Raw genomic sequence first — 11678 nt, forward strand, 5'->3', positions numbered from 1 at the left:
TTACAAATTCTAACCGCGCATGTACAAATTGCAAGACAAGTGAAACAAAAAGCGCAACCTAGAGAACTGGTACACCAAAAATGAAAAGTGACTATTCCCACTTCCACACCTCTCTTCCTTTCCCTCTCCATTTCCTTTTCCCCCTCCCTTCCCCCTTTCCTTAAAAAAACTGGCGTCAATACAATCGGCACTACACCAAATAGTCGAAGGGTCAAGGAGAATGGAATAACCGAGGAAAGTAAACACTAACCAGGCCTTCACTGGATGAGTGCATAGAGGACTGGAACCTTGGGGAGGCTTATTGCCACTTAAATCTCATTGAGTGGCCACTACCAACGAGAAATCAATGGTAAATAGTTGCTGCAATAACACAAATTAATTTGCAAATGGTATCGAAAAAGGTGAAGAGTACTGGAAATCTGAGGAGACTTATTGTCACTTAGACTCAAGGGAACACCACAAGTTGTTCTTGGTGGATAGTACATCGCCAGGTATCATAGTCAGCAGTGAGAGCAGACCACTGGAGGTGGTCAATGTGGCAGTCACCAAGGAACTTCCTCAGAGAGTCTTTATATCTTTTCCTCGGTGCCCCTCTGTCATGACAGTTAGTAGAGAGTTTGCCATATATGACTATCTTGGGCAGGCGATGATCCTCCATTCTGGAGACGTGCCCGACCCAGCGTAGCTGTGACTTCAGCAGCATAGCCTCGATGCTTTCCGCCTGCTCAATGACCTCAACATTGGTGACATAGTCACTCCAGTGGACGTTGAGAATGGTGCAGAGACAGCGCTGATGAAAATGCTTGAGGAGTCATAATTGGTGGCGGTAAGCTGTCCATGAATCAGAGCTATATAGGAGGGTGGGGAGTACTACGGCTCTATACACTGATTTTTGTGCTCTTTTTTAAGTGTCTGTTTTTCCAGACTCTGTTGTGCAGTTTGCTACCCGAGTGTGTTTGGTGGAAACTGAAAATAATGAAGAAGAGTCGCAAAAATATGTGACTATAAAAATTCATGATAAAGAAATAAAAATGCAACTCGATTCGGTTTCAGACCGTTCGATAGTAAATTTAAATACCTGGAAGAAATTGAATAAACCCACAATGCTAAGAACACGCAAAAAGCAAAGGCCGTTAACGTTACGCAAATTAACTTCAAAGGTGAATTTTTAGCGGACGTCATATTATTGGGAAAGACAAAACAATTAAAAGCTAATGCATTAAGGAATACCATGAACCTACTGGCTTGATCTGGATTCATGAATTTAAATTATGGAACAAGCTAATCAATAATTTTTGCAAAACGAAAATTAAAAGTGCAACAGATGCCCATGCCCTCAAAAACAAATTAAAAGAAAACTTTTCTTGTTCTAGACCACGAAAAGCCAAACAAGAGGCACAAAGAAACCATGCTGCTGTAGACGGAACAAAAGTAGCTCTCTCCTAATGAGAACAGCGCCTGACCACAAAACAAGAAACCAAAATTAGGCAGGTTACTCTATCGCTAGTCCTAAAGTGATGACACTCTTGCCAACCGATCCAGCCGTAAATGTCTATACGACTGCAGGCGATTTTTCACCGGATATGAAACCTTCAGCTACACTGCAAAAGGTACCAGGCACAACTCTATTTTTCACAGTATGGGAACATTATTTACGTCACTCAAAGATATGATGTGCATCAGAATAATAGCACGCAACATGTTTTTCCACAATATGGAAGAACTCCTGGAACGTTTTACTCGGCGTCTTTTCAGAATAGACAATTCATCAGGTTAACAACACTCATGGAAACATCCTGGGAAAATATCGCCCCTTGTCTGATGGAATATTACAATAGGGGTTCTAGGTGAGGTTTATTGACCCTTAATTACTTGTAGCAGAGTCTATCCACGCAAATAATCAATTGTTTTGAATTCTCGCGATTAATACATGAGAAAATGGCAATAAAATATTTTTCTTGCAAGTCAAAAGAAAAAAATTTCGCCTGAACAATGAATTCGAACTCCACAGTCCCAAAAGCTAACACACTTTTCTGTTTGTAACTTTTGCAGTCTACTAATCTAAAAACACTAACATGTTTACTTTTTATCTTTTATTTTTTCTCTTTTTCCTTATCACAGGTTTGACTTGAATCCTGAATATTTGTCTTGTTTTCTTATCTTTTTCCTAAATCTTTTTTTTGTCAAAAATACAATTATTAACCAATACTTTTTCTTATATTCAAAACGAGAAAAAAAAAAGTCTCCCATGAAATTGAACATTTCCCAAATTATATTTGCATATCATCTGAACTCAAAAACACACGGCTTTTTTTTTTCTTCTAAAGTATGCATTACTTCTAGCTAGTCTAAAGTTAATATGTAACCCTAAAGGTATTACTTCTTAATCAGTTTTTAAACGAGTTAAAAATAACCAAACTTTTCAATTTGATAAAAGTTCCATTATAGCATATTTATTATGAGGTGGAACTGGAACGGTCGAACATCCCAGCTTGACATAGATAAATGCAAAAAGTATCCATGTATTAACATGGGAGGGGAGACTATCTTCAAGTACTACTCTAAGCCGGGAATAGGGCAACAGACTTATACTAAGTAGATATTAATAAGTCCTTCTCACCTTTTTTTTTTTCCATTTTTATTTATTTATGTATTTTATTTATTTATTTTTATTTTTTTTTTTTTTCAATGGGAAGTAGATAATGCATGTGGATGTGTTATCGGGAGTTCCAGTAACTCTCGCTTCTCCTTTTTTGTCCTTCAATCCTCATTTCCAAAGAATGATTTTTCTGACAAAGGGTGAAGAAAAAGCTGCTTTCCAGGTCGGTAGTACTTTGTAAACAGTAGCCTGAGATGTCGGAAAATTTCTGTTTCTATGTCTATCCTTGTGGTCATGCCACTAGTAAGGGTGCTGGAGGTAAACATTTCATCTGGGCTGACGTTACCCGCCTGATAGTCAGGGACCCGAACCTTGGATTAACCACTAAGGAGGCTGTCCTATCAGCAGGTGCAAAGTACCGGGCTGCTGTATTGCCATTTGGTGAATGGATTCTGGACCATACAGTAGTTTCTGGTAGGGCCTCTCGATGCCATACTAGTGGGTAATTGTTACGGCTTTACCTTATCATGTGCTACAAAAAAAAAAAAAAAAAATTTCTTGTCTTTTTCTCTCTTATTTTCCCTCTCTGTCCTGCTCCAACCAAGTCTACCGACTTGCTCCACAAATCCCAAAGCCTCAACAATCATGATAAATTTCCAAAAAAGAAACACGAATAAACCTAGAACCCCATCCTCCAACGTAGACACCTACTACCAGGTCTCCTTCTCCAACATCAGGGGTCTACGTTCCAACCTTCCAGAGGTTGAAACACAATTACAGGAGACGAAACCGGACATATTCTTTCTAAGTGAAACTTGCATAGGGCCAACCACTTCTCTAGACGAATTCATAATTAAAGGATACTCCAACTTAACATCTAAATATGACCCCCAAGATCGCCATGGGCATGGAATATGTGCCTACATCAAAGATGGCTTTCCATGTGGTAGGGATATCTCCAGAGAAGACCCTAATTTACCTTATATGTGCTTCCAGGTTGCACTAGCTTATACCACTGCATTTATATTTGCCCTCTATCGCCCCCACAACAGTGGGGTTACTATCTTTAAGAGCTTATCTGAGAACATTGACCACATCCTATCTGCTCATCCTTCGGAAAACATTCACATTTGCAGTGACTTCAATGTCCATAATGTGGAATGGCTGACCCACTCAAATAAAACCGATGACGAGGGGAGGTTTTGTCATGATTTTGCCATTGCCTATGACCTCACTCAGATTGTTCACGAACCCACTCGTGTGCCCGATACTACCGGTCAATATGCAAGCCTTCTAGACCTTTTCCTCACAACGTCCCCTGAGCTGTGTTCATGTTCCATTCTATCTCCTCTGGGATCCTCTGACCACTCTGTTATAGCAGTTAAGATAAAAATGAAATGTAATACGTCTTCAGACGTACCTCTCCATCGTACTGTATATTGATACTCTATGGCTGACTGGGATAGCTTCCATACATTCATATCTGACCTACCTCTGCATTCCATGTTTAAAAAGGATGTGTCCTCTATAGTATCAGACCTGACCGAATGGTTAATTGTAGGCATAGAACGATTCATACCATCCAAAAAATTCCAACAAAAACCTAACAGCCAGCCATGGTTCTCCCCTGAATGTGCTGCTGCCATTGCGCACAGAAATCACTTTTTCCATAGCTACCAACGTAATAAATGTACTGAGACTAAAGCTGCTTTCAGGACTGCCAGCAACCACTGTAAAAGAGTAATAAAAAATGCAAGAGAGCTATATGCTCAGTCTGTTAAATCCAAAACAGCTGAGCAGTGGCTTGGTTCCCACCAGTTCTGGCAAATAGCAAACAGGATCTTGAACAGAAGCGTGCATTCTATCCCAACTATCATCAATGGATCTGAGGTCATCTCGTCAGCATCAGACAAGGCCAGACTATTTGCCAAGAACTTTGCAGCTAATTCTACCCAATGCGACAAAGGCCATCAACTTCCCGTATTTCCTCCCATAACAGACAACACGCTATGCAACATACAAATATCTGTGCATGAGGTTGCCAACCTAATCAAGAACCTTGATTCCAGTAAAGTAACTGGCTCTGACGCATTCCAGTTATAGTGCTGAAAAAGCTCCAACCAGAACTTGCCCCCATACTTACAAAACTGTTTAAGCGTTTCCTTAAGGAGAAGTGCTTTCCAACACCTTGGAAAACCTCATCAGTATGCCCTGTATTTAAGAATTCAGGTGAAAAGTCATTTCCCTCTCAGTACAGACCAATAAATATCCTGTGTGTCATGATTAAGTTGTTGGAATCCATATTAAATAAAGAAGTAGTCAACCACCTCAACAGAAACAACCTTCTTAGTGACATGCAATATGGTTTCCGCTCTGCAAGATCTACAGCAGATGTGCTAACGGTTATATCTCATAGGATTAGTGAATCTCTTGACAAAGGCTTCCTTTCCAGGGCAATTGCTCTTGACATATCGAAGGCCTTCGATAAGGTATGGCATAAGGGCCTACTTCACAAGATTTCCAGCTACGGTATTACTAGAAATATTTTCTCAATCATTAAATCATTTCTCTCTGATAGGTTCATAAGAGTAGTGGTTGATGGGCAGAAATCAGAGGCCCACAGTATTAATGCTGGAGTCCCCCAGGGGTCCATCCTGGGTCCAACTCTCTTCCTGATCTACATCAATGATCTGCCAAAACACATACTTAAATCATTCGTTGACATCTATGCTGATGAGACGACCATCTATAGCAACACATCAAAGGCCGTAAATGACAAAATTCTCTCTAATTCTCTCTCGTCTGATCTTGAGCACGTGGTACAATAGGGGAAGAGGTGGCTGGTCACTTTTAATGCATCCAAAACCAAGCTGCTATCTTTACATCATCAACGCCATAATCCCCATCTGGCATCAATTGAAATGGATGGCTCTCGTCTTTGGGAGGCTCCATGTTTTGACAAGCTTCTGGGTTTGACCTTTACTCCTGATCTGAAATGGAACACGTGCATCAAATCTGTGGCCAAGGCCGCTGGGAAAATGGTGGGATCCTTCTACCGCTCCAGAAGATATCTCACTACTGATGCAATTCTCTATCTGTATAAAAGCCAAGTACATCCAAGGATGGAGTACTGCTGCCACATCTGGGCAGGAGCTGCTAAAAACAGCCTATCCTGCCTTGACAGAGTACAAAATAGACTTTGTGGCTTGGTGGAGGATGCCCTTTTCTCTTCCCTGCAACCTCTCTCCCACAGAAGAGACGTTGTGAGCCTGTCTTTGTTTTATCGTTATTTCCATGGCAAGTGCTCGTCTGAGCTCCAATCTCTCGTCCCCTTCACCAATCTTTCACGAGAAACACCCGTCTGGCTGAAACTACTGTCAATAATTTTCTCCATTCTTTATCTGTGCCTAAATCCAAACGTAGATTCCATGAGCAGAGCTTCTTTCTCAGAAGTGCACGACTGTGAAACTCTCTTCCGTTCGCCTGTTCCCCACCTGACTACAACTTGGATGTCTTCAAGTCCAACATAAACAAATTCCTGACAAACCGCACCCTGAAGTAAGACACTCTATCAAATCTCCAATACTAACGATTACTACAATACTATCTCATTGATTACTGTACACACAATAACCCTTATCTCTGAGTGGCCTCCGGGCCTTGATAAGTAGTGACCCCCATGTAAAAAGAAAAAAAAAAGTAGAAGCTATTGAAACTGTCTATGACACATTTCTTATTGAGCCTCCCCAAATCATATAAGAACCATGATGTTCGGGCAGGAAAAGGAATATCACCAAGCCGTTTCTGGTCCACCCAAAGAGGAAAAGATACTGATACACCATCTGGAGTTATCAGCTTGGGGGGCGGGGGGGGGCGGAATTAACCTATGTTGTTGACTAATAGACTATTTCAATCTCAATAAATGCCGGACAACTAAGCCGTAAGGTGTCAGTCGATATCTTGTGGATCAACCTATGTCATTAGTCAGCTACTACAAACAACCCACCTATTTTATGCTTTGCAGTGCATGTTGTCACTTTGTTTTGGCATTCTGTTATTCTTTGTAACGCTTTAACAGGGTTATAACAATAATGACAACAACAACATTAATAATAATAATAATAATAATGGTAAATAAATAATGCGAATTATGCAGACAACTACATCTTGAACTTTTAGGCAAATAGTCCAATCACAAACGGCCAACAGTACTTTAAAATGAAAGTCATAAAATCCTAAGGGACACGAATATACAAACCGATAAACCCATCCAAGCAAGAAGTTATAATAGTTAATAAGAAGAAAAAGTATTGCCAGATTGTAGATTTTGCCATCCCAGCAGATCACAGAATGAAGATCAAAGAGATGAAGAAGCGGAGCGAATATACGGAATTGTCCAGACAGCTGAAAGGAATATGGAAAATAAAGAAAGTTAAGATAACACTAATAATAGTAGGATCACTAGAAATTATACCAACAAATTTCGAAAAAAGAATGGGAAGGATTAGAATTAGAGGAATGGTTGAGAAGATACAAAGGATAACAATAATGAAAACGGCTGAAATATTAAGGAAAACTCATGAATGCGTAGACTAATACACATGAACCATATGCTCAAGCCGGACATATAGAATCTACTATAGATGTAAAACACAAAGAAACACCACATGGAAGCAAGAAAACTGAAATTATAATTGTAAGTTAACCTGCAACCCACCCACCACATTCAAAACGAAAAAAGGGTGTCCATCAATACGCATTTTACCAAAGAGTTGAAGAGGGTTGGGGAGGATGGAAAGACTGATGAGAGAAAACATTAGCCAGACCTCCGTTGGATGAGTGCAAAGAGGACTGGGACCTTGGATAGGCTTATTGCCACTCAAATTCCAGTGAGGACCAATGGTCGCTGCCAATGAGAAATCAATGATTAATGGCTGTTACAATAATGTACATTCATCTATAAAGGGTATCGAAAGAGGTGGAGAGTACTGGACATCTGTGGAGACTTGTTGTCACTCAGACTCCAGAGAACACCATAGGTTGTTCTTAAAGAGAAATCTTTGATGATGGCCTGTGCGGCTACTCCTCATGAGTAAATAATAATAATTGTTTTGTATTATTTGGATTCATCGGACTACTATTCTCATCTTGAGTACTCAAGATGAGAACAGTAATGCCAGATGCAAAGGCGATAGTACAGAGGTTGAAGTTTAGTTGATAGTTCAGGACCTATAAGATTGGTGACTCTTTTTTTAATCTTGTCCAGGAGCAAGAGACTAGTGGAAGATACACCAGCCCAGATGTGGCAACAATACTCCATGCAGGGGCAAACTGTGGCCTTGTTGAGATACAGGATATTCTCAGGTTTGAATAGCCTTCTAACATGGCAGAGAGAGAGCCCACCTTCCTCACAGAAGCCTTGATAATTACCTTAATGTATTTGCTCCAATTCATGTTGTCTGTAAATGTTAATCCTAGGATCTTAAGAGAAGTACTTTCAGGCAGTGTATCATTAGCCATGGCAATCAGTGGTTGAGAAGTTTTTTTGTAATTATTAAAGGAAATGAGCTTAGTCTTGGCAGTATTGAATGTTGCCAACCAGTTACGACCCTATTCCACTTTAGATTGGAGGTCTTCTTCTAGATTTTTAGCAATGTTCTTAGATACATGTTCATTTGTTTTACCCTCGTGCGTGTTATAGTGCGTGGTATCATCAGCAAATATCCCCACCTCTGAAACTATTTTATCAGAGAAGTCATTCATGAAAATCAGGAATAATAAAGGTTCAAGAATTGACCCTTGTCTCACACCCGCATTTCTATCATGTTATTTTTATGCACAATCATATGACATATCAACACTTTTTGGGTCATTTAATGCTGAATCCAGTAATTCTGGGAAGAGATTTTATGCTTCAAGTTATTTTTTTTTAATTAAAAAAAACAACTTTTTTTTACATGGCGGTCACCACTTATCAAAGCCCGAAAGCCACTCGGGGATAAGGGTTATTGCGTGTACAGTAATCAATGGGATAGTATCGTAGTAATATTAGTATTGGAGATTTGATAAAGTGCCTTACTTAAGGGGGCGATTAATCAGGAATTTGTTTATGTTGGACTTGAAGACATCCAAGTTGTAGTCAGGTGGGAAACAGGCAAACAGAAGAAAATTCCACAGGCGTGCACTTCTAAGAAAGAAGCTTTGTTCATGGAATCTACGATTTGATCTAGGCACAGATAAAGAGTGGGGAAAATTACTGACAGTGGTTTCAGCTAGACGGGTGTTTTATATCCTAAAATATTGGTTCATGATGTTTGGTCTTGTTTCTTTGTTCTACGGCATATCAACCCTTTTCAGGATATTTAATGCTGAATCCGGCCATTTTGGAAAACGTTTCTATGTTCCAAATTCTTTATATCTTCAAATATTTAGTTTGGTTTGGTTATTTTGTAGATAAAAATTGTTGTTTTCGTTTTTGACTTTGCAGAACATGATTGAGTTTTGCAAAGGAAAAAGAAGAAACAATAACATGAATGCTTGGTTCATTTTAGGGCAGGAAGCTTTTAGCTACAGCACCAAATGCAGAAGACAGTGTATTTTGTATATGTGTGTGTATGTGTATGTGTATGTGTGTGTGTGTGTGTGTGTGTGTGTGTGTGTGTGTGTGTGTGTGTGTGTGTGTGTGTGTGTGTGTGTTTGGGATGATTCTCTGCCATATTATCTTCTTTCAGGAAGACGTTTTATTTCAATGAAGTTCCCCATAACATGCAGCAAGTCTTGATAATCGTTGGGGGGGGGCAAAGAAAACACGTTTTTATGTCATCTATTTTGTAAAAGAATTACGGCATGCTGAGCTCAAAGTATGCAACGAGGTGAAGAATTTGATGCTTGCTTACACAAACACACATACACACCACACACAGACACACGCGCACGCCGACTAAGATACCTTCAACAGACCAAAGCTGTTGATACCAATAACAGACCACTAATCACAAGGTTGTCTGCATACCGGAATTAGTCTATGCGGCACTGCTCTTAGCGGCAAATTCTATGAATCAAGTAAAGAGGAATTTAGAAGTTGACTATCTGTTCGTGTAAATAGATATTGCCTTCGTTCATGAAAACAAACGCCCTAGTTTATGGAAATAATAGAGATTATTGGAAACACCACGATATACTAGCTGTACACAATTCAGAAGTTCTGTTACCTTGGTGATATCACTGGAGCACAGAGAGGAGCAGGTGCTACTGTGATTGCAATAGTTAAGAATGGATGATGTCAGATCAGGGAACTTCTGACATTGGTTGAAAAAGGGGAAAGAAAGACAGAAAGAAAAGAGGGGATTTTCTTTTCTGGTTAAACCATGATAAATATATATATTTTTTGTTCTTGTCATAGTAGTAGTAGTAGTAGTAGTAGTAGTAGATATTTGAATGCTGCCCACCACAGCATTGTGTGACACAAGGGTTTACAAAGTAAAGTGTCAAGCAAGCTCCCCTAAAGGAGGGGCACGCTTACCTAGCAAAATTGCCTGAGCATCCCCGTCATCATTCCCCGGTTTGGGCGCCTCAGGCAGTAAGCAATGAACTTACAACACCTGAAAGCTGGGTGGCAAAGCCTGGGAGGGTGAACCTCCTGAGTGGTAACCAGACGGCGTACCTCAGTCCGACAGGTACTGGGCCAGTTTCTAGCCTTGCACCTGTCGGGCTTATTGTCAAGAATGGATTCTTGACTGGTACTTTTCTACCCAGTTTCCAAGCAACTGAAGAAGCAAGGAGACTCATCCCCACCATATTCAATAGTAGTAGTAGTAGTAGTAGTAGTAGTAGTAGTGGTACTTATACTAACCCGCCACAGGTTCGTATTAATCATATTGCTGTTTGCTGAAACTTCATTTAAGCCCTAACCTGTATTTTATGAGCCAAAATTTAATATTTGCTATTCTTGTAATTTATCAATGCACACAACGTTACCTTTAATTTTATGTCGTTCGACTGTCTTTTTTATTCTTTCATAACCATTACCGTATTTTGTCTTCCTAATTTTTTTCTAAAAATTAAAAAAATTAACCTCTGACTTTTTTCAGATGTACATTTTCGAAACTACTAACTGAAGATTCGACCCGAGAGCAAACCAGGTGGGTTCAAGACAAACGGGAATATGACTATCATACTTCAGGATTTTGTAACGCTGTACCAGAGTGATAAGCTTCCATCCTGGGATATTTCTGTTAGCACTGTTGGAAATATTCTGAATATGTTTGGCAATTTGCATGAGTTTATTATAATTTATGTTGCTTTTGCACTCTTTACTCAAGACTCTAACGAAAGAACTCTCAAATATTGGAGGAAGTTAATTTTGATTAACAAAAAAAAAAAAAAAAAAAAAGGGAAGAAACCTCACCTCTGCTAAATTGACTTTCTTAAACAAGTAAAACACTTTCCAGGGCAACCGTTTTTGGGAAATCACAAAAAACGACTAAGTATCTCTTTGTTGTATTTTGAATTGTAATATATATTTGATTGGATGAAATAATTGCCTTTGTTTGGTTTGTCACTACTTTTTTTTAATTTTATTTTTTTATTACATTTTCACCCCAAACAAGGCACATTGCCACTTTGGTGTAGGGGGCTCCTAACAGGGGCAGCAACTACTGGGGTACTATGTAGGGATTTGGGCAGCAAGATGTTGGTTCACGTTGCATTTGAACTTCTGCACGTCAGTACAGTTGGGGAAGCAGCGACCTGGAATGGAATTCCAAAGTCTAGCGGTTCTGGGGAAGAAACTACTGGAGTAGAAAGATCTTTTACATCTAGGGATCTCTACAGTGTGGGGGTGGGATTTTGTAGCCTGTCGGGTCTGTCGAGGGTGTTCATGTCGTGGGGGCACAAGTGCTTGCAGTCCGTCAGAGCATTCACCATTATAATACTTGTAGAACAGGCAGAGGGATGCAACGTTTCGTCGATGGGACAGAGGCTGAAGCTTAGATGCCAGTTCAGGGCCTATCAGATTTGCGACTCTCTTTTGAACCTTGTCAAGGAGCGAGAGACTAGTAGCCGATGCACCAGCCCAAAT

The 11678-nt window shown here is 39.9% G+C and overlaps 1 long non-coding RNA gene across 1 annotated transcript in view; it reads left to right on the forward strand.

The window, feature by feature from the left end:
• Positions 1 to 11138, forward strand: part of LOC145280024 (uncharacterized) — a 172613-nt gene extending 161475 nt beyond the window's left edge. The window contains exon 2 of the long non-coding RNA XR_013868526.1: positions 10690 to 11138. This is a non-coding gene — a long non-coding RNA (uncharacterized LOC145280024). The remainder of the gene's footprint in view (positions 1 to 10689) is intronic.
• The last annotated feature ends 540 nt before the right edge of the window (positions 11139 to 11678 follow it).

This window comes from Euprymna scolopes, chromosome 7 (assembly GCF_053919585.1).
Source record: "Euprymna scolopes isolate OS-2025 chromosome 7, ASM5391958v1, whole genome shotgun sequence".
Classification (NCBI taxonomy): Eukaryota; Metazoa; Mollusca; class Cephalopoda; order Sepiida; family Sepiolidae; genus Euprymna; species Euprymna scolopes.